The sequence below is a fragment of the Macrosteles quadrilineatus genome, unplaced genomic scaffold, assembly GCF_028750875.1.
Source record: "Macrosteles quadrilineatus isolate MER2022 unplaced genomic scaffold, UCM_ALF_1.0 Scaffold_7__1_contigs__length_78375512, whole genome shotgun sequence".
NCBI classification, from domain to species: Eukaryota; Metazoa; Arthropoda; class Insecta; order Hemiptera; family Cicadellidae; genus Macrosteles; species Macrosteles quadrilineatus.
The window spans coordinates 62383552-62408256 of record NW_026542600.1 but is presented as its reverse complement, the minus strand read 5'-3'; the positions used below and the strand labels follow the sequence as shown (position 1 = coordinate 62408256).

General features: G+C 31.8%; 1 long non-coding RNA gene across 1 annotated transcript; it reads left to right on the top strand.

The window, feature by feature from the left end:
• The first annotated feature begins 955 nt into the window (after positions 1-955).
• LOC128997836 (uncharacterized) lies at positions 956-5820 on the top strand. The gene is made up of 3 exons (XR_008491156.1): positions 956-1018; positions 3209-3364; positions 5662-5820. It is a non-coding gene; the product is annotated as an uncharacterized LOC128997836 (long non-coding RNA).
• The last annotated feature ends 18885 nt before the right edge of the window (positions 5821-24705 follow it).

The window sequence follows — 24705 nt, the reverse complement described above, 5'->3', positions numbered from 1 at the left end:
ATCTTGGAACCTTGAGAGCTGACATGATAATAATAGGCTGCTAACTGAGCTGTCCAACATGAGCTACAGATTAGAGGAACTAGTTACTTTGTTTTGATTAATATGAACAATTAGTTAACATACCTTACTTATTGTTACAAAATTACATTACACACTCAACATGTTTGTGCAATGAAGGAAATTACAATGCCCAATAAAATATAAAACCAATAGTACGGACCAATGAGGTTCAGGATTGAGACAAAGTAATCTAAAATATACTCAGTATGATACATGAACTTCTCAAACGTTCCAGGAAACATAATAAAATTGAGATTGGTTTGTATATTCTTTAGGACCAAGAAAAAAAAAACAAACTAAATATACCAAAGAGAGAAGAGTAAATAGAATGGTGTCCATAATTAATATTAATTAATATTTTCAATTGTTTAGGTAGTAATATATTAAACTCAGTATTAAGCATTCTTAAAAAATACTACGTATTCCCCAAACAAATTTTTGTATGGAAAACAGTTGTTCAAGTTTATCATGAACAACTATTTTCCATACAAAAATTTGTTTTTACATATTTAACAGTTTCTGAAAACAAAGTTATGCCCAGAGCTCTTTAAAACAACATTTGCCAGAAAAACAAAATACCTGGGCAGAAAAGCAATACAGTAGTGAATAAGTTTTAAGATTACGTGACTATACTGAGTATCTGTAGGCCTATAGATAGCAAATTTCATCAACTGCATGTGAATTGACCTTGGGTGAAAAAAATTCAACTGAGTTATCTAAAATATTCAACTTCGATGAAGGTAAGATCAAATTAACACATTGGCATATCACATTTTGAAGGCCGGCTGAACTAGTCAGACCCAAGCTATAATTTCCTCAAATATACAATTTCCTTGCCAATTACAATCAGTTCAGATATATAACCCCACCTGACACCCGTTCTTAACAGTTTTAGTCTCGGCTGAAATATAAAGCTTCCTCGGTGAAATGAGGCTGCTAGCAGTTATCCTTTTTGCTTGTAAGTAGATTCTAAATATTTAGTGTAAGTACTGTTGTTCCACATCTGGTTTGTCTTTGTATCAAACATAATAAAATATTACTATAGTAGCTGCACTATTGTAATGGAGATAGGAAATATTCAAAATCACCAAAATATCTTTTCCAACAAAAAGTTCTTGGTAATTTTTATTGTAAAAAAAGTTTATATTTTAAACTTGCATAAGTTTATTTGTTCACATCATAATGTACATGCTCAGAATTAAGGTTTGTCTGAATTGAGTTATAAGGATACGAACAATGACAAGAATGGTTTTTGTGTAGTGTAGTAGTGGTTATTGTTACTCGGCTTGATAATTTCTAAATATTCATATAGTTATCTTTTTTACCATGAACGTTTTGTTCTCTTACTAAGTTGTTGATTTTGCAAAAGGTTGCATTCAAAATTAAGTTATTATTCACTGTATTAATGTGAATGAAAATGTGTTGCTGTTTTTCTGATATAACATAACTTTCCAACGATCCCCATTTGGAATTTATGCTCTGAAACTTGGACTCGGGGAAATGAAATGCCCAAAATATCGGGAGATTTTAGCACTTTTTTCTAAAGGCACTTAAGTTGTATCATAATAAGAAAAATTTAGAGGTCAAAACAGTAATGAGAACACAGAAATGGACAAAAATATGGGACAGTAAAATATACTTTTACAGTACAGTACTGGATTTTATACTGTTTTATCAATTCGTAAAACATTTTAACTTTTTTTTATTATAAAATCTGTTGTTATTTATTGTGTTATTGTGTATATTTGATGTAAGAATAGTTTTCAAGCTAGGTGTAAGGTATATCCTTTAATCAGTTGTTAATTAAGTAAAAATAATATCTCATGATTTACACTGTTAAGATTATGTACAAGACAATATTTTTCTGACAAAGCTGCATGTTAGGACAAGAAAAGCGGGGGTTATGTTGCGTACATAGTTTTAAAATACATGACTTCCCTGCTGGGGTAAAGCTAACCATGCAGAAATACCTGAGTTTAACAGCTTGAACTAGTTCTTGAAATTTAAACATAAACTTGTGTAAAAATATACAATTAAATAGCGAGATCAAAACTATTGTTAAATAATATAACAAATATACCGTTAGCTTCAATGTGGCTGGAAATTAATTGGTGGTTAATTTTCTATTCCAAAACTCATATTTATATTTTGATTTTCTGATCCATCTCCTGATAAGTTCATCTTATTGAACAAAGTAATCTATGTTGATACTTGATAGTTATTTGTAAACCAGGAAGCAAAGTGACACTTTTAATAGGAGATGTATAAGACTATCAAAGACTAGGGTCAGACCTAAAAGTCTGAAACATGCTGATTAGCAAGAGTTTCCTCAAATTCAATCACTGTCTCAATGGAAACTGATGATCACCCACTGCCGCGCGGCCTCCTTTTCCAAATATTGTTTACTGCTTCTGTGAACTCCTCAAAGCCATTTATGCACATTTTCTATGTAGAAACTCTTTTCCACATACACATACGCCAACCATCTACTGTAATCAATCAAATAACTGTGTAAAGCAACTGTAATGTAAAACTGATCCTCTCCCTCCAGACACCTACCTAACGACGACACCGAATACGATTTATACTTGAATGGGGTGTAAATTTTCTGTCACAGTATTTTTAGATACTGATACTATTCTATGACAAATGTTCCATATGAGTGGAAATCTGTTAGAATAGTGTAGTTGATAAAGTAAGGAACGTTAGGTTGGTCTCAGATTTAAACTAGCTTTACTAGTCTGCGCCAGGGTCTTACGTTAATGTACGGAAACCCTTGTATTCAAGCTTCACCTGTAATAATCGATTAAATCTACCTACAGCCGATTTCCCAAAATGTGGAGAAATCTAATCAGCTTTTGTCTTGTAAACTAACTCTAGTAAAAATTCATTCTTCAAATGTCATTCTGTTCACAAATGATGTCAGTAAGTGGCAAGGAGCATAGTTACAGAGTACAAGCAAACCACGGATCTGTAAAAAGTTGTTATTTAGGTAATGCATTAGTTGATGGATAGTACAAACTGGACAACAGGGCTGGCTCTATCATCAAATCAAAATAAATCTTTATTCATTCTTAAAGCATGTTACTATGCTACATTAGCCCTGGAAGACTGGATAATATTCAGCATTGAATAACATATGTATCAGGTCTGCTGCTGTTTGGGGAGGCACAGCAGTCACAACCTTGTCCAGGCAAGTGTGACCTGGAGTGGCGTCCCGTTTGTGGTCTCAGTGCTAAGAGAGGTGTTCGTACCTTTAGCAATGTCTGTATGCTAAGTGACTGGAACCGCTGCAATCAAGGAGGTAAATGTATTTGTTGGTTTTCAATTTAGTACACTCACTTAAGTATAATTTTAAGAATGGATATGGAGTCTACAAAATTTACAAATTTTTACCCTATAAATCCCCCCCATTCCCATGGTCCGATCATGCTTGTTCACAAACTTGTTGGAATAAACGTAGGTTTATACGCATTTGTACCAAATTTAATCGAAATTGGATCATCTTTGCTCGAGTTATCGTGCTAATGGGCACACACACACACACACACATATTTATATATATACAGGGTTACAATTAAGTCTTCCGACGTTTTACATTAAAACGAAAAGAGATATCACAACCTATTTTTGGTATAGACAATCGAGTAAAAAATTATAGCTGTTCAAAAATTCATTGAATTTGAAATGCTATTATACGCTACCTCTTCAGGGTAGCGCCTGCTAGAAAACAGGAGAAAATTATAAATGTAAGCATATGTTGATATGCACATCAAATTAAAGGTGTTTCAATGGTATAAAGATTCAAATTGGTAGATTCAAGAAATATTTGAACGGCTGCCATTTTTGACTCGGTTGTCCATTTGAGATCCAGTTTGCGGCATTGTTTTTAGGTCAACAACAACAAGACCTTTAATTTGATGTACATATCAACCTATATGCTAACCTTTAAGATTTTCAACTTTACTTGTGACATTTGATCACCATGTATACACAAAAAAGTTGCTTAGTAATGATATGCCAAATTTGGTTGAGGTATCGCCTTTGTTTTAAAGCTATAAAGTCGTCCTAAGACTTAATTGTCACTCTATATATATATTTATATATATATACATGAATTTGAACGGATTGTGTAAGACCTTTCTACGGTAAATTAGTTAAAGTTTCAATCATACATTTGTGACCAAAATTCCAGGGGGGGATGGCTACAACCAGCCATGCTCAAATTTCTTCTCCGGAGTGCTCAGATGAAGGAGTCAATCAAATTCAAGGGTCAAAAAGAGAGCCTTTCCATTGTTTTAACTTATTATATTTTTGTAATTTAATCGAAGGTTGAGAGCTCTAGAAACGCTCCGGTATATCATCCTCATCTATCTAGTTTAAGTATTTTGAAAAAATTGCTAAGCTTTTAGAATGAATCTGTATTCTACCCTAGCCAATTTGATAAAACTGCTCATCTTGCACCTTAAATTATATCACGAGAGACTATGATAAAAATTTAAGTGCGATATTTTACTGGTAAAATCAATACAAAATTCCTAAAGAGTTTTTTGGGTCTGATTAGGATTTCTAAACAAAGAATCTATCGTAATACCGATGGAATGAATTTCGGTTACTATTCTTCTTCATAGTTGTTCAAATCAGAATGCTCCCAAGACTTACTGCTATCACCCGCAATGACAGGGTTTAGACGTTCTGATAACAAATCTTGGCATATTAAAATGACAAATTAACAAGAATAATTTAACATAAGGATTTACTAGGTAAACGGAACGGTTGTAATTTCAAATGGTTAGTTTAGATCAAACTAAATCTATGTCCACCGCTAGTCACTCACTGGCAGGCAGAAACTGGCACTAAGATATAGATAAGTTGGCAAAATTTAGATATTTAATTTCAAAACGAAGTAGTGGTTCATGAGTTAAATGAAAATCATGACAAATTTTATTAACTGTGATATCCAACATTTGAAATAATTTATCGGCGATCGTCATGTACAGGATGTATAGTTAGCTCTAAACCTAAGTTAACTCATTGGTAGCGGACGAATGAATAATCTTGTCTTTTGGTTGTTATGATTACAACTGGTCTCACGTTGACGCGAATTAATGTACTGGCAAGGCAACAGCTGATCGAAAATTCATGTGTTGCTCCAGTTGTCATGGCTGTTGTCCGTCAATGATACCAGTTTGGGTGTTATGTCGGCATCGATGTTAAACATAATAAAATATAAAATCTGTGTTATGTAATATGGTGTTGATCCTGTCAAAGTGAGATGTAATCTGGTCGGTTTGATTTGATGATTGTTGGAGTTGAATCATAAATAAATACATAGTGTGAGTGTGTGTTTATACTTGATTGTGTTTGAGCTTAGGTATCACTATGGCTGACACATAGACTTAGGTGTAGATTATTGTGGCTGAAAATGGGTAATCACGGTACGTTTTTAACCCCGTTAGAATTTTATACCTCACAAATTTAGTTGTTTTTCTCTCTAATTTGACTGTAGTAAAATTGTACCATTTAATAATCAAATTTGAAGCCAAATCAGCCCAATGGAAATCAAATAAAACATTTCACATGAGTTTCATTGTGTTCCAGATTATCAAGTATCAAAGTTTGCTGTCTGCTAGAATTCGAACGTCAAGACATCAGTGTAGCCAAAAAATGTACGTTTTAGTCAACTATACAGCAAGACATGGTTGAATTTAACACATGTATATTATGACCTAATGCCAATAAAAAACCATTCCTACATAATAGTAATGTGACCAATCAACTGCCCTCTTTCATCCTCCTTCTTACAGGAATAAACTGCAATTGTGTTTACTTTACTTACTTTAGGTTTAGGTTTATGGTAAGAGTAAATGTATTTTAATAGCATATTATGCTTTATTAGGGACCACTATAATTCACATCATTTCAGAAATGAGTCTATTTAATTTTGTTAATTTAACAGTATAAGTCAAATCTCATGAAAAATAATATATTTATCAACAGCCACACATTTTGAACGACGGCCCATTAGAGATGGTATCTAATGTAAACTAGCTGTCTAAAATTCATGTGGAATTCACTTACACACGAATGATGTAGACTGTATTAGGGAAGGTTTCCTTTAATAAAAGCTCATCTAGTCAAAAGAAGAATTCAGCAGGGTCTATCAAGGTCAAAAATAATATTATTTCATTGTTGAACTAGATCAAAAGGTAAATCTCATTTTATACAAAAAGTATAGTCAGTACTAAAATCATTGTCTTTGTGTATGCGGGTTATTCAATGACAAATTTACATAGTCAAAAACTCCACCCTTTATTGTAAGCTCAATATCTAGTTTTTATTTGCCAATTAACATTCCAGAGACTTGATTTAATGTTAAGTGAATTTGTGTATTTTATTGTTTCTTCCAAGCAGTAAAGTTTTCTATGTAGTTATCGAACTGATGGCACTTCCTCTTTAGGTTTTTCTATCCATTTGACAATTACATCCTGTACTTTGTATGTCGATTCTTTTCCTTCTCTTTCGATAAGGTATTTATTTTTATTACATAACATTTTGAATTAATTGTTCAAAGATGAGGGAGTTGAAGTAGAAACATCAGACAGATAAAACAGTCAGATATATATTGAGCAAATACAAACGATTGACGGTTTTCGTCTGCAACATTCTGTATTGCACTATCCTTCTCATTAAGCATACTTATTAACACTATCCTTTACTTACATGCAAAATGAGTAGTGGGTGGGTAACAAATACATGGTGGGGGAACATGTAAGTATTAAATAGGTGTAGTTGGTTTTGTATTTTTTTAATTTAATACAAAATACAAACAAAATTGAGTTGTCTAGAATTGTAACTAGGTAAAGGTCATCCAAGTTCAAATTCAAATTCAAATTATCTTTATTTATAGTATGTACAAGACGTACAATAAATAGTGTCAAGCTTATAACATTTTTCTAAGAATGTTTTATAAATTTTTCTGGGAAGTGCCTCCATACACTACTATTGCATAAGATATATGTGATTGGATATGGGAATGAAAAACTATTTTGAATGTTGCTAGATCACTTAAATAAAACATTCTTTTCAAGGCATAGATTCCAGAATTTACCTTACGTACAATGCTTCCTACATGATGATCCCACCTAAGACATTCATCAATATGGATACCTAAAAATGTTGTACAATCAATTTGATTTATTTTGTTGTGGTCAATAAAAATATGAGGGCTACATTTATTTTTGTTCTGCTTAGTTCTGAAAGAAATAAAATGAGTTTTTTGTGAATTTAGCATTAATCGATTGTTTACTAAAAATTCTTGGATTTGTGATAATTCTATATGAGCTGCTACTTCCAAATCAATCTGAAATTTATAAAATATCACCAGGATGGAAGATTGTGTTAGCTAAAAGTGTTTTAATTTAAGTTAACTCCACAGATTTAAATAAAAACACACCTTTAGTCTGATTTGACATCTGTCTACAACAATATATACTTTGGGGCTCAAGTTCTGTATGCACAAGAATTTTCCCGGATTAAAAGATAAAATCCCCCTATCTTCTATCGGTAACATATATTTGGTAACTCCTGAATTTGAGTTTTGGGCTCATCCTCATCATCATCATCTGATGCTGGTGACTCCACACGGGGCCTGCTCACAGTCAATCCCATTATCTGCCACTTCCACTATTTCCTCCATGTATCGCATTCTCAACATCCAACAAATCATCTTTACTTTTTGTCAGTTTTTCATTAAGGTTGCAGTTTCATCTGTTCCAAGGGTATGATGAGGCAGAAGATACATTTTATGAGTGTGACGAGGCAGAAGTTACATTGCCTGATTATGACGAGGTAGAAAACCTTAGTATGACGAGGCAGAAAATAAATCCTCTAATGATTACGATTCAGAAGATATATTGCCTGAGTATGATGAAGCAGAAGATACATTGCCTGAGTATGATGAGGCAGAAGATACATTGTCTGAGTATGATGAGGCAGAAGATACATTGCCTAAGTATGACGAGGTAGAAGATAAATCCTAATAATTACGATTCAGAAAATATATTGCCTGAGTATTACGAGGCAAAAGATACATCATCTGAGGACATAAGGCTGGTACAGAGTCTGAGGACGACTCATCATTGTCTGTGCAGCCATGCTCAGTTACTGATCCATTTTGAAATAGTCTGAAAATTCAAAATTATTTTTATATTAACGTGTTTTATTCAAATATTTAAAGAATAAATAAATAAAACATCATAACTTGGAAAACATGAGTATCAGTGACTATTAAGTAGCCTAATAATAGAGGCAAACTTACCACAACACAATGCATCACGATATTAGCTAAAAAAATCTTATTTATTCTCCCTTCTCCCCAACATTTTACATACTTAATAATGCTTTAATAAAACAATAATCACTAAGGTACCCTGTATATTATTGAGTTTATTTTAGATGTCAACAAAAATTCAAGAGGAGGAAATAAGCTTAGTGTTCTATAATTTCAATTAAATGTATATATTCATTCCATCACCATAACCTTAGAGTGTGGGCTACTTATGGTATTCTCCTATTCTCATAAATAGGTAACAATTTATTCATTTAATTTAATAGTGCGCAAGAGCTTTAAGAAATGGAGCTATGGCACCTTCCTATCATCAGTACATGGTTATATTCCAACAATAATTGTTCATAAGTACTACCACTATGACCTGAGGCCTGATTATTATAAGACAGGTTGCATCTTTCTATTACTTTGCTGTTATTGACAAATAATTTACTAATTTCAAATATTACAGTGCTACAGTAGTCCACAGAGCTAATAATAAATTATATTAGGTATAATATATTATTTCCCCAGTTATAATTTCAAACATTCATCTGTAGGTCAGCATAACACAGTTACAAAGTGAGGGTAAAAGGAGTACAATATTTGTTGGGAGGATATTGGATGGCTAATTCAATCCTCTTCAATTTCGTCAAATATTGCTTTGGAGGGAGAACAAGGAGAGGGGGGGGGGGATCACAGTCTCAGAAGATATATAGGGGGGAGGTAGTAGATTATTAACTGACCAAAGAATTGAACCAAATCAATATCTACTTTGTGCAGGAATGAAAATGCTGTACAGGAACATAGCACATTTTTTATAACCACAAAAAAGCACAATATAGGTTTACTTAAACTACTTCTATGGTGAATAAAGAACAAACATTTTATCAAAGCAACATACCAGGGTATTAATTTACCTAAGGGTGTAACAAAGTTTCATTTAAAACACCACAACTCATCTATTTCAAGAACCTTTATAAAGAAGAAAATTAGGAGTTTCCCTTACCAGTACAACACTAACATTAGGGAAATAAAATTGAATGGCATGTTAAATAGATTAACATGCGATTGAAATAAATTGTCTGGATGGCCGAGAGGTTATAGTGTTCGCCTTAAAATCTGAAGGCCACTGATTTGATTCCAAGCGAGATCGTTCCCAGACCCAGATAGCATTGTCATGGGACTATGAATAAATTAATGATGCTATTAAACTAAAAAGTTGACGTTAGATAGTAATAAGACCAGGGTTTAGACCGTTACCCTTAAAAACGTAAAAACATTCCATAGGCGTAGAAAACATAAAACAAAAAAATTAAATCAATTGAAAACAGCTGTTTGGTAAATCACCAATCTGCAACCCATTACAGACTTAATTTATTTCAAACAATTAGAACCGTGAATATAGATTTGTATAAATTCAAGTGGTTACATTAACCTTTAAGAACATCCATTGCCTTTTTCCATGAGTCATGAATGCGACTTGCAGATTAAAAGCATTCATAGTGGATTGGTCCAATCCATAAGACTGCATTCTATTTACTTCCTCCATTATCTAGAATTATTTAACAACTTTAATATACTTATCATTCTTACAGTAAATTATAAAGTATTTGGCTCAAAAACTCGAATTAGCAAAAAAATAAATCTCATTTGAATATGTTATAAGTCCGGGAAAGGCGCAGTGCGCTCATATCGATAAATTTATCAACTCTTTAAGGACAACAATTTACTGTGCTTGCTTGACTTATAACTGTAATGGTAAAGTACAAGCAATAAAAACACGTGACAAATATATTGATCTATTTGAACGTAATAATTTAACCGTTAGTAAAATGAGACTTGAACGTAGGCCTGCCTTCATCGCTAACCTGCATCGGCCAAAAACTGACGCTCAAATTAGTAATCCACCGATCCATTAGAATGATAAACTTACCAAGGTTAGTCAGGGTTACATCTGTAGCCCTGAAGGTTAGCGCTGAATCTCTGTAAAATTTACTATTTTAAAATTTTGTCAACATTTTAAATTCATTACAACCATTGATCAAATATAATCTAAAACACTTGGAAGTGGCGTACTCTTAATCCATGATACGATGTAACTTTTATTTTTGGCTGATTCGGTGTAAATATTGTGAAATATACTGTAGTTGTTTACGAATCGATATTAGCCAATCTACCTACCGCCGCGCCGTGTCGTGATAGCGCTATCGTGTTGTTTCGTGTTTTAATGTCCCGTGTCTCGTGTCGTGTATACTTATGTGTAAATTTTGATGTTTTTTACGAGAAGCTCCGACGATGCTGCATTGCAACGATACATGTCAGCTTTGAATAATAATTGAAGTTAGACACAATTTTGGACTACTGACGGTAAGCCTATAAAGTAGAATATTGTTGATCTAATGTTTATTAACTTGTTTATTCACTTATTTAGGATAGCAACAACGTAATTCTTAAAAAAATAACTTTGTACTGTTCTCCTAATTTAAAAACGTCCCGTTCCCGTAAGTCACCCTGTACAACTGCTTCTAAAAAGTGTTCTTTAAACAACATATGCGATGGTGTAACGGGTTAACTTAAGGCGTTGCAATGGCTTGACTTGGTAAAAAACAATTCCGAGTTCGAGTAGCACTACTATATGCTTACGAGTGTCCCTTATGATATTCATAGTTAGTTTCAGTTGATTCAATTTCATATGACGAGACGAATCGACGAATCATTCATTAGACATTTTGCCCATGCCGCAACTTGACTTAGAGCACAAAATATAATTTTCCTACAGTCACCTGACAAAGTGGGCTTCCTTGCACTGATTATAGCACAGAAAGTTGCTAATTGCTGCATTTACTTACTTTTGCCACACGTTTTTTGCCGCACTCTTTTTTTGCCACACAACAGTATTTCAACCAAACAACACAAAACAGCATGCTTTTATTATGCACGTAATCCGTTTGCGCTTGGAAGTAGGCTGGGAACACTTGATACCACGACTACGATCAGCTGTTGCAGTTACTGTTGTTTTTACTCAGCTAGTACCAAAAAATATCTTTAATGCAATCTCAAAGAATATGTAATAAGCGATATAGTAAATAATAAAGGTTGAGCTATTTGAAATAATTCACAAGTAATATAATCGTTTAAAATGTATTATAAAATGTTTAGTTACGACTTGAAATGGAAAATGGAAATAAAATTGTTGGTTTGAGATAGTTTTTAAGTTTTCCAAATATAATATATGAATTTAACTGTTTAAAATTGATTGATGCACATTTTTCCGTATTCCTTGTTTCTCCCTCCATTGCTAATAAGAACAAGGCCTTCCACTCGGCCCCCGCAGCGCCTAACGGAGCCTGAAAACGAAATGGGGTTAAAAGCATCCACTTTACATTGACAGCTTTTTAAATGCTTCTTAAACCCATAATATTGCCAGATATCGTTCCATTCTAAGCGTTTAAAAAAAAGGAATTAAGCCTTTAAAGCAGCATTTGTTCTCGGCTAGATTACCTTGCATATTGGTTGAATGGTCTTTCAGGTAATACTTATATTAATACAATTTGAACAACCAACGAATAAATATGGAAGTATTTGAGTATTTAAAATTGAGTTACATAAGAATTTACCTGTGTTCCGGTAGTTAAGAAGTAGTATTATAAATGTTCCCCATGCCTTTATAAGTACATATTTCGGAGGAGATTTTTAGCTGTTGATATCAGGAGCACCTGAAACCACATAAATGGTTTGGCGTTGTTTGTTATTTATTTATTTATTTTACCTTCCAACGGTCAAGAACCAATTTACAATAATAAAATAATACAATAATAAATGTTTACCAAGACGATGAAATTTCTCATGCCTACATCACCTGATCACCTCAAAAGATATCCTTAGTTATAGTTAGTTGATGTAGTTGTGGTGTATAAGCTGATTGGGTGTTGTGATTTGTGGATATGGTGTTATTTAATTGATTAGTTTTCACGGAAATCTATTGGTTTATAACTACCTGTAACAGTTTAACTCCTCACAGTGCAATACAGGTTAACTTAGTTTAGGTTTCGGAAGAGCACTTCCAATCCAGTGAGTTACGCTAAGATAATCCTAATAACTCATAATAAGGCGCCATTTTGTTTATTAGGGGTGGAGGTAGCAGGATGTAACAAGAAACTAATCAATCCCAACAGTGTTGACTTTGGTTAACACGCTTAAATTTGTAATGCTGACTCGACTTTTCCATTAAATGTACTGAATATTAACTAAACAATCTTTTTATAGCCTAAGTACGTTCTAGTTACTAGAATACTACTACCAATAAGAATGTTTGACACTAAGGTACAATAATATATATATATTTATAAATATTTAAATAGACAAACAAGTCACTCTATGAGGATCTATCCTTAAAATTGAGAAATTGACAAACACTAGTCCCCATTAGGATTTGTGTTGCAGACAACCTGTACGTTATTGATTACCTAAAAATAACTTGAAATATTCTTACTTTTTGGAAAATCTGAATATTAAAAAAATATGACAAAACATATGAACAATCTTTATTAAGGCGCATTATCTTATGACTCTAAGTACTCTTTACTCAATGGAAAATATGCCTAGGTTAAAAAGGGGCTGGCGTTGAATATAGTGACTATTTCTGAGTTAAGGGCCATTTTACGAGCTAGGAAGTGCTACGACAAATTATCTTTACTTACACAAAATTTGAGTTAACGAGAAAAAATTAAGATGCATAAGGAAGCCGTCGTTTCAAAGGACTTGACAGTTAAATTAAACGGTCGATTGAACTGAGGAAAAACTTATCGAGATTATTTACATATCGGGGGTGTCTGACGTCAAAATACTCGAAGAACTAATTTACCCATTTCTTCGCAATATAAATAAACAAATATCCTCCAAAAATAAAATATGGACCATATAGGTTACCCACAATACGCAATATGCCATATCGTGTTGTATGACGATATATCTACATACAATCAATCTTCAACAATCCAATTACTCTTCACGAAGATAACACGAGAAACTAGAATGCCTTTATCACTTTGAATATCTTTGTTGCTTAAGATAATAATACAAAATTCTTATTTTCTTGCCTCTTTAACCAAATTTGAAAGTTAATAAATAGTTTAAATTGCAAAGTAATTGGGGCGATGAACAACAAACTAATTTTGTGATTCAAAAAAATAATAGATTATTCGGAGTATGAAACCCCCAAAACCCCCCTTTTCATTATTGTTTTAGGATGGTTCACGCATTAGCATTGATGTTGCTTACACGTTCAATCATAATGTTTACCGAACTCTGAGAAAATTTACGAATTGACTTTCGGGGAGCTTAAACTAAAACATGTACAGTCCAGTGGTACCGGGCCTAGGTCTTATTATGAATGTAATGTAGCTTTTTCCCTGCAGGGACATGTGCCTAAGCCACAATATTATCATTTGAATTGCTTTTGGGATGTGATTTGATTTTAGAAGCTGAAAATTAACTAACTAATTAAAAATCGCTAATTTAGTGGAAAACAAAAACTTAACTCACAATATAACACTATCCAATATGTTTCAATCATTATTGATTACTACATTTAACTAACCAAATTATTTTTTATTGAACTATTAGATCCTTAGATCCTGTATTATGATTGGGGTGACGCGAGATTGGATTTTTCCATTAAAATGGTGTAACTAAGTGGTTGATCTATTGGCGTGATGTAAAATAGCGTTAGCATCTGGGATGAAAACATAATACCCATTTACACTGCTCTTGGCGCAAAATTTACCGTACATCAGAAATTGTTAAGTTTTCTTTTGTGTTTTAGGCAATCCTCTCAAATCCCACCCAATTTCCTTTTATTTCATTTTTAATTTCAATATGATAAAATATCAATAGTTTCATAACATTTATTTACGTTTGTGTTACGTGATGTAGTAAGGAGGCATTCCCAAAGCCTCTTAATATTCCAGATAAAACTTAAATACAGAAAATACCATTAAAGACAACCATCCAATGAATAGTTGGGGTGTTAGTTGCATGAATATGGTGGTTAAGTTTTATAACAGCTTTTTGCCTTAAAATATACTACTGCTTACTGAATATAAATTATGCTGTAATAAATTAAGCTATATAATGACTAAACATATTTAATTGCTAAGAATATAATATCAATTCTGCTCAAACATATCACTGTTGAAATATAATAACATAAATATTGGAAAACATTACAAAACTTTACATTCATGAAGGAATCGTGGATACTAACAAACATAAAATAATCCGTTTCAGATCACTATCTATTAAATTGAAAGTACATTTAAAAAAAATATAAAAAGTAAAAATATAAACTAATCTGTATATATGGTTGACTTAGGAATAATCTTTGAACCATGATTTTGACACATATTTTGATAACCTCAGGTAAACACGGGGATTAAAAAGAAGTTCTCTGAAATGAGGAAGTAAGATTATTACTCTTTGATTAAAATACGCTGAAAGTCAAAGGAGGGTGGAGCCAAAATTGGCAATTTATCTTCCCTATACAAAGATTTAAAGTTACGCTCGCTTACTGAAGTAAACTAAACTATCACAGGTTGAATGTTATCAGCGACCGTTATGACAGGCCGACGGAAAATATTATTTTTAATTTTTAAATTAAAACAGTGAATTTAGTTAAGTTTAATTTGATAACCAGAATAAGTTTTATTTTTAAGGTTGCACTCTACCCATCTGGCGCACGCAAATGCAAGGGTTTTAGTTCTTACTGTTTGTAGCCCCAATTATGAACTGATTTAAAAGATCTAGTTTATATTAGCTACCGGAAGCACCGGCCAATACATTTTTATAAGTACATATGGAGTCGAAATTTACTTTTTCATTAATCAGCTTATTTCTATTTTTACATTTTCCCTTACAAATATACAATGCTTGGGAAGAATTATGACATTATAATGGCATTCCAATTAGAAATATTTAAATTTACCCAATTATCATCCCACTCTTACAAGACATCGTACTTCTTAAAAATTGTTACTTGTCATTCATGTATCTTCAACACAAGTAATATGATGTTGCATATAACCTTTCACATTGCACTCTAGTTTTATCAAACCAATATAGAAATTATCCGAAGCTATAGGGTTTTACACAAACAGATCCGATTACGATTTTCATTTTACAATATTACTACAAATCACCCCGTTAGTCCTAAATTTTCACAATTCATTATGGATTGGAGGAATGTACACAGAATGGATCTCTAGAGATAAATACCAGCTTTTGTATCACAGAGTCGAGATACTTGCGTCAAGACATGTGGGTAGTTCAGATATTTCTTTGCCAAGAGCCAATAAGTGTAGCCTACAATGGGGGAGCTCTGACACGTGTTTCCTTGTGATTTATATAGTTTAGTTATTATTATTATCGTATGGATTTTAGTAAAAGTAGTTCTCCAATCGATAGAAGATTTTCCTCGAGTGAAAAACCTGCCCATTTAATGTTTTCCTAACTACCGGATCAGGCATTATAAACAGCTAAAGGCCATTGGCGGTTGGCAAGATTTGAACCTTAGCCTCAAGGAAATAGGTTCCGCGCTCTAATTACTAGATCAGTCATACTCCCGATAGTTCGCTAAAGCTCGTACACCACCGAAATCAAACCACTAATAAAGGTATCTTATAATTAAATATTATGATAAAGTAATTGTTTGAAAAAGAATATATACTTATTGTGATAGATCTAAATATAGACATATTAGTTTAAATACACGAGCATTAGAGCAGATTACATTCTACTAACACCGTTTTCACATCAAAGCAAACATTTTGTGATTGTTTTTAGTAAAATATTTTATTCTTTCACAGTTATTGGTAAGACATGGTCTTAATGATTTATATAAAGACAATTTTGTCGGTTTTCCAACGTCAAAATTAGCTTTACTGTCTGTAAAAAGTTCACAGAGAAAATAATTTACCAAACTTTTATTCGAAACAAATACAAGTTTCGCTCTTTGAGCTTGTCTTTGTTTAGCGTAGCACAATCAGTTTGGACTGTTATACAAGCTTCTGAAGTCTATCAAAACTAACAAACTGGTCTTAAATCTTTGAATATTTATGTAATAAAACGGAATATATGTATTTTGTAAGACCTATTATTTATTAGAGTAACCATTCGATGCATTTACACTGACAATCACATTGGTTAGTATTTGTTTGGAATACTGGAAATACTTAATCTTAAACTAAAAAGCATATTTATGTTACATGATTATTTGGCGAGCTTTTGCCAACTGTTTATGCATTGTATTTTATGTTTAACATAGAGTTAGTACATCATTCATAATATAGTATCCATGTACTGATTCATTTTTTAAAATTCGAATTTGAAACAAATACAAATTTTAATTACAGTTAAACCTGGCACAAATTTACATTCACCTCAAGTTTAAGAAATTTTAAACCTCAATACAGCTCAACCGTTCAACAGTATTTGCAATTTCAATTTGTTGTTTACTAGTTTGTGCTTGTTTTATTCCACTGACATTCTGCAATTCCTACTGAATCATTGCAGGATATCTTTCAAAATTGTTAGCAGTTAACATGAAACTTCACGAAAATTCAATCTTTTAAAAATCCATTTTAATATAAACGTATTATACCTCATAGGTTTGGTATACTAGGATCAGTTATAAGATTCTGTGCCTAATTTAATCGCAAAATTTATCAGTCTCAACAATAAATAATATCGTAGTTAAATAAATGTAAGGAAACTATGTTATGGACGATGAAATAAGTAGTGCAGTTTTCTTTACATGCCCCGAAATGTATCATTTCATAAACAACTTTACCATACACGTTGAACGCCGTGGTTTAAAAAGCCAAGTTGTGTGTGCTCACTAATTTCTAAAAACCTAAAAGATTGTGACAGAGTAGAATGCATTGGGATATCTTCATTTAAGAAGTTACAAGATTATATTTTTTAAATTGGTTAAATGGTTTTATTTGTTAAAGCTGAAGATCAGAGTCGATGTCCACAAAGGAAATGTGGAAATCGATAAAACTTAATTAATAAATTAAGAAACAGGTTGGTACTATCCATTCTAGATTCCTACATTAATTACTGAATTATTTCACAAACTGTGAAATAACGTTTCTACTTTTTCACATGATTATCTATAAAAGAGGAAATACAATCAGCAAGATTCTATTTGTCATATTTGTAGAACTTTTAAACCATTGGAAATGCAAAGAAACTATTTTTAAGGATCGGAAGTATGTTAAATCACAATTGCAATTATTATAGGAGTTTTTTAAAACCGTAAAACACATTTATTATGTATAAAACTCAAGAGAATATTATTTTTGTTCAACCCATTGATCGCAAGGGAGTGGATGAGTTATAATTTGTGTTAAACGTTTTCTTGATCCTCAGCGGAATGTAAATCTTCTTCTTATACATTATTCATCTTCACCTGTAGGCTACGCGGTTTTCCTACCATCTGTCGTTTTACCTTGGATAAGACTTTTGATGCATTGCAGTAAACTGCATACCAAATATTGTGAAAAATAGGCCTACTAAGAGGTTTGGATGTTATAACAACGAAACAAAAAACATAAAAAATTTTGGTGGCCATTAATTATATATTTAAATTATTGTCTAAATCTTTATTATGACTTATGAATTAGCTTCTTTTAGTTCTAAAATCTATTATAGAACCAATTTAGTAAAAGTATGTATGTCACATTGTTTTAAATCTATGACAAGATTTGTAAACAAAGTTAAAAAACAAGTACCTGTAAATTTGTTGCTGTACACGCGGTTTTTATAAAAGTTAATCTGTATGAGAAAACTGACATATTCTATCTTCCATTACCTTGTCAACAAATATGCTTGTTTGTTAGCAAATAGCAATTAAATCCTCTCCGTCTCCAATTAGGTATGATAATGAAAGTATGACTGGTTAAAGTTAAACGGTATGGTAATGTTTTTATTTGTGTATTCACCGTCTTGTAACTGTACACTAACTATGTGTAAGTGTAGATTTCAAGAAAAAAAAATAAAAGTACATCTAATAATTCGTTTAGACTTGTAATTAAACTAAATACCCCAACTGCATCAAACCTGTAGACTAAGCGAATTTCCATTCTCATTGGCTACACTCCATATTTAAATACCATTAAGTTTAACAAGTACTTAAGTTTTCTGCTACAGGTAAGGTAAAAAGTTAATAGATTAGTATAAAATAAAAAAAATGCGAAGTTTGATTAAAATATATCCATAAACAAACAAGTTGTAGTTTACTTATTCTCCATCAGGATAACATGGGAATTTTAGATTTAGGTACATTTAAAACTTGATGATGAACTGAGAGCTGAATAAGAAAATGGATAAACATCAATCTTGTCAGGTTAACCTTATCCTTCTAAAGAGGGGTTTAAATCAAAAGCAGTAATGGAACATGATCTTCTGTCGCTCTCGCTACTTAGGGAAATACTCAGAACGGGTTCGCAACGCCTCTTCAATGTATTAGTAGCTATTATTGTGATACAAATACCCAAACTGCCAACAACGTAATAATGTACGGTAGACAATTCCTCTCCAGTTATATTAATTATAACTAATATCAATTAGCTATTATCTAAACGAGTTGTAATTTAAATAACCGACGAATCATTTCAAATCATATACATATTTAACAGTATTTTCTGTCTTGTGGATGGAAGCTAAAAAAAATATGATACGGAGCTCGTGTGGTTTGTTATAAAAATATTTATGGTTTTAATTTGTTATATTTGTGATTATTTTATTTTGATTTTGGAAATATTACCAAAAGTAACCTCTTTTTGACTTTATATTTCAAATGTTTTTATTATATATTAATTTGGTTGTCTTGGTGGGTCCGTATTTAAAGTAATTAACTTGTTACAACACTAAAGTATACTGTTTGTTTGCAATATTTTATAGTATGGCCAATTAGTCCAAAGTTAAAAGAGTACGATTTACCGTCAACCCCATGTCAGTTACTATATGTAGTCTATAAATAAGAGTATTTGGACACGTATTATTGAATAACCTTTAAATAAAAATCTTCGAAGACAAATGTTTAAGAATATTAAGATTAACATCTTAGCTATACAAAGCTCCTTTTACATCACTTTCAAAAACTCCAACCACTTAAAAAGGTAACTGAAAACAAACATTCTTCTCCAATTGTAACAACCAATTCAATATCAAATCCAATAATAAGCAATCCATAAATATCAGAATAATTATCCAATCCTACTTCCCTGGTAAATAAGAAATGCGGCAATAGTCAAATTAACAGATGTTATTAAGCCTGCCAAGCTGCACCTGCCACTTGCAGCTCCTATTGACGTCATTCTAAATTGTTTCTACTCGTATTTAACTAAACGATTTTAATAATATGAAATACGCTCCTCAGTGTCAATTTATCATGAAATGGATTACGTTAAATTCACTTGTGCAGTAAAACAGTTCTTTCCGCTTAATTGAGGTTGAAGCTATTTCAAAATTATTTTTAGTAGTACAAAAAATAGTTGTACATATTTTAAATTTGCATTGCCTTAATGTTTATTTCCAAGTGATGATGGTGACTTGGTTTTATTTAAAATTTAAAAACCGCTATAAAATTAGTTAGACAGATTAGGTTGGTTCTTTGGATTAATTGTTTTAACACTATAATTGGTCCTCCATCAGCCAATATAGCAATATTAAATTTCGACAGAAAATATGTTATGGACGAAAGGATTTTGAGGAAAGAGAATATTTGGTTTTAATTTAATGTAAAGCTCTCCGGACTCAAGTTTACCAGCACAAGATGCAAAAGAGATCAGATGATAATAGTGGGACTTCCCCCCTTTTAAATTTCAGAAAAATATTTATATTTAATTTCTGGCCCCGAAACAATGATTAAATGCAAAACTTTCCCACTGGAGATTTTGTAGGGTAAAACAACATAGCATGGCGAATTTTGAGATATGGTTTTAAGGAGGTTTGGAAACCTCTAATGCCTTTTAAACGAAGTAAACAAATAATGTTTTGCATTGATGCCTAGATCTTTAAAACGAATTATCTGAATGTGCCTGCATGTTGTTTTGATGATTTTGAAATAGCCATTATAGAAAAGCGTATTTTAAGCCTTATGCATTACAATGCTCAGCCACAGACTTCTATAACTAGTGACCAAGTATTGATTCTAAAGATGTCTAGGTTTTACAGTTGTTTCTATTGTTGAAAGATACAATGCCAAGTTGGGATATAATGGAAGGCCTTGGCGTTGATTAGACTTCTGATTAACAGCTTCACGAGTTGCTGGATAACTCCATTGTCGATACGTACACTATCAAGAGTCAGGATAATACATTTGTCCTAAAAATAGTACAGTTTAAATATTTTTACACTTTGTCAAACTACTGCACTAAAAATTTTATTTTTTAGTTGTACGACATACACGTCGAGAGAGTGTGTGATATAAGTGGACGGTTGAAATTAATCGTGTATATAACATGAATGAGGTTTGAATATATTTGTTACTACGATCCGGGAACCGGCACCAAGAAACCGATTTATACGAACTATATAACTAAGTTCTGTTTCAAAAATAAGTTCTAGACCAGTGGCATAGCCAGAAAAAATCTATTATATCCATAATATGCGTACAGACCTTTGAAAATTTAAATGGACCTTATGGGATGCCATGTTGCCATGACCGTTTTGCATTATCGTATACAAACAAGTACGTTTAGAGCGAAAATGCAAAGACTAGAAAAGACTTAAAATTAAATTTGGATTCTAAGAAGACCATAACATACACAGTTTTCCTATTTTAAAATATCCCTACCATTTTGGAAAATGGTGGCCATTTTTAAAACAATGGAATCAATATTCTTATGTATGTTAAGGTCTTTTTAGAATCTAGATGCAATTTTAAGACTTTTCTACTCTGTGCATTTTCGCTCTAAACGTACTCGTTTAGGAGCTACATGATGCAGAATGTACACCGCAATATATTATATTTATATATATATATATATATATATCCTTAGTTTTAACACTCTGTAACTCCTAAACGAGTAGCTTTAGAGAAGAAATGCCAAGAATAAAAACGTTTTAAATTGCATTTACTTTCTAAAAAAAATATAAAATATAGGGTCTTACATAAGAAAAATCAAAGTTGGTGGCCATATTGGAAACGTTGCGGCTAAAATTAGTTTTTGAACTTGACCACATTTTTTAAAATTAAAAATCCAAGGCAGTTACAACTTATTATTCATACATGGCTAATTGGTTTATTAGCCATGTATGTTACGTAGACAAATGTTGAACAGATGAAACGAGGGTGTCCACAGAAAATACTTCAGAATTATTTTAGAAAAAATAATGACAACACTCTTAATTTGTTTATTTACAGATCTGGTGAAAAAAAAATAAAATTGTAATGCTTCGAACGTCAACTAATCAGCTGATCAGCTGATCAGTTGACAATTTTAATTGTTGAAATGGAAGATTGCATTACTTGTTCAAATGTTTGTTTGTATACCTTTTGTTTGCATAGTTGTATATCTGATTTTATATCTATTTGTATTGTCTCATTAAAGTAGTAGCATGTAACTTGATGATTGGAACTTATTATTGTCTCATGAATTTGTTGATTCTGTGTTTAATGTATTTATCAAGAACATTTCATCATCTTTAGGCATCATTGCACTTGCATGTTAACAGATTAATAAACTGCAAAATATTTATTGTAAATACATTATAGTTATAATTTTTTTATTAGTTGATTGTATATTATTGTTTGTTATGTATTTAAAATCTAGCTGTCTTGATTGTTATTATTAACTTGCATTGTAAAAAATGGTGAAACCGTTGAAATAAATAAATAAACTGCACAGAAGGGCCATTTGTTTCCTGTTTGCCAATTTTGCTTAAATTAATTGGACTTTAGACAGAAATGAGGGACAACAGATTACTTAAACAATGCAGCAAAGCCACGAGCAACTTTTAAGTAATTTACATAGGGAAATGATGAAATAAACGATCTGGATTAAACATGATTAAGGTAGTTAATTTTTAAATATTTCAATTATATTTATAATAAACAAATTTACGATGCGACGTTACATAAAAACGACCATATGCATGACGGATGTGATACATCATCCAAATGAACTGCATTTTGATCAATTCATTTGCCCATAAAGCTGACACGTGAAATGTCAGACGTTGGCATTCAAAATGGAGAGTTCACAAGCATCTCTATAATCCCCAGTGCCCTATTGAGAAACAAATCTACATTTTATCTTTATACGAATTATAAGTCACAATATTACGACTTAACTAATGTCAAAGCTATTTGAAGGGCTTGGGTGAGTATACTCATTTTGAGTATCTACAAATAAAAAAATATTCTCTACTGAAGACGTAACATTCTTTACTCTAATACTCTCATACTTCAGTCCCGCCTTTTATAATGTCTGCTCAATCATGCAACGGGGGGCCAACATTCTGAATTGATTCAAAACAAGGTTAAAAGACTAGAAGAAGAAAGAAGAAAAAGTGTTTATTGAAATAAAATATCAATACAGTGTTTTTACATAAACACAAAGAACAATGGTCAAAGACCGTCTGTTTTGTGGTTGACATACTGATTTTACAATATTTTAAAACACATTAAAAAAGAGTCCATAAATCACAAACTATAATTCATTAAATAAACTGATTTCTAGTAACAAATACACAAATAGCACTACATAGTAAAAAGGATCAGTTAGCAAATGAATCAAAAATAAAATTTAAAATATAGCCTATTGAGAATCTGAATTTATTCTACAAACAGCAATAAAATATAAGTAATAATAAAAAATAAAACAAAAACAAGCCTATTTTTACTTAGACAAATACTTAACAAACAATATTTTATACATTTTTAAGTCCATAAATTTTCCCACTTTTGTATTGATATCTCAATTATTAAATTTAATAATTAAACTCCATTATCAATTCCCACCTTTTACACCACGCCTCTTTAAGATAATTTCCCAATGCCCGCCAATCTTTGCCATTTAAAAATTCAAAAAACTCATATTCATTTAAATATAACTTGTTAAACCAAATTTGACGTAAATTTTTTAAAATTGGACATTCTGCTATAAAATGGTACACCGTTTCATCTCGGTTGAGATTACATAGTGAACATAAATAAATTTGATTTTCCATCCAGGGCTTATAGTTAAGATTTATTAACTCTGTTCTAGCTTTTATAATCCATGACATAAGTTTAACATTTAGGTCCGCAAAAAGGAACGATCTATCTCCAAGGTGGAGGTCAAGGTTCAGATACTGCTGGTGATAACGACTAGTCAATGCCGAACCCAGACAATCCTGTCGCCAAGCCGTTCTCTCTAACTCTAATAATTCAAACAATCGAGATTGAAAAATTTGCAATCTGTTAAAATCGACGTCCAACGCTACTCACCGTCTTTCGCCCATTTTTAACATCTCCCTGTACCAAAATATTTTTTTCAAAATTATCTGCCTAGCCAAGATATAAGGAAGTCTATTCACTGGTAAAAACAATACTCTAATAATATAACCAATGTGCAAACTTAATGTGTAAAAATAAACCTGATCAAACTGACATTCTAGGTGTAATATGTAATTTGGAGTATTTGAGGCAATCTAAATAATTTTTTGACAAAGTTATTTTGAGCAGATTCAACCGTTTTACTCTTGATAAAACCCCAAACTTGTGCTCCATAACTCAGCAACGCTCTAACTATTGAATTATAACACACTATTTTTGCATTAATCGGCACTTGATTATTACTTATTAAATTACTCCAGATTAAATTAACAGCTAATTTGGAAGCTGAAGATTTTTCTTTAAAATGCATTTCCCACGAAAGTGAACTTGTAAAGTTTACTCCTAAATATTTATAATTGTTTACAATTTCGATTTGTTCACCCTTGTACCACCATTTAGAACTGGACCCAAGCCTCCCACCTTTTCTGAAAACCATAATTTTTGATTTAGCTAAATTTAAGCGTAAATTCCAAGTTTCACAGTAATTCTCCAATCGTTTAATCATGTGTTGAAGGCCGGTTGCAGTTGGAGATAAGAGAACGATATCGTCAGCAAGGTTAAAAGACTATTTGACTGATATTTCACGTGATAAAATTAACGTTAACATTGACTTGTACGAAAAATAAATCGAATCAAACGTATGTATGAAGTGATACAACAGTGAATGACGTGCAAATTAAAGGTACAGTTAAATATTTCTGTTTCAACC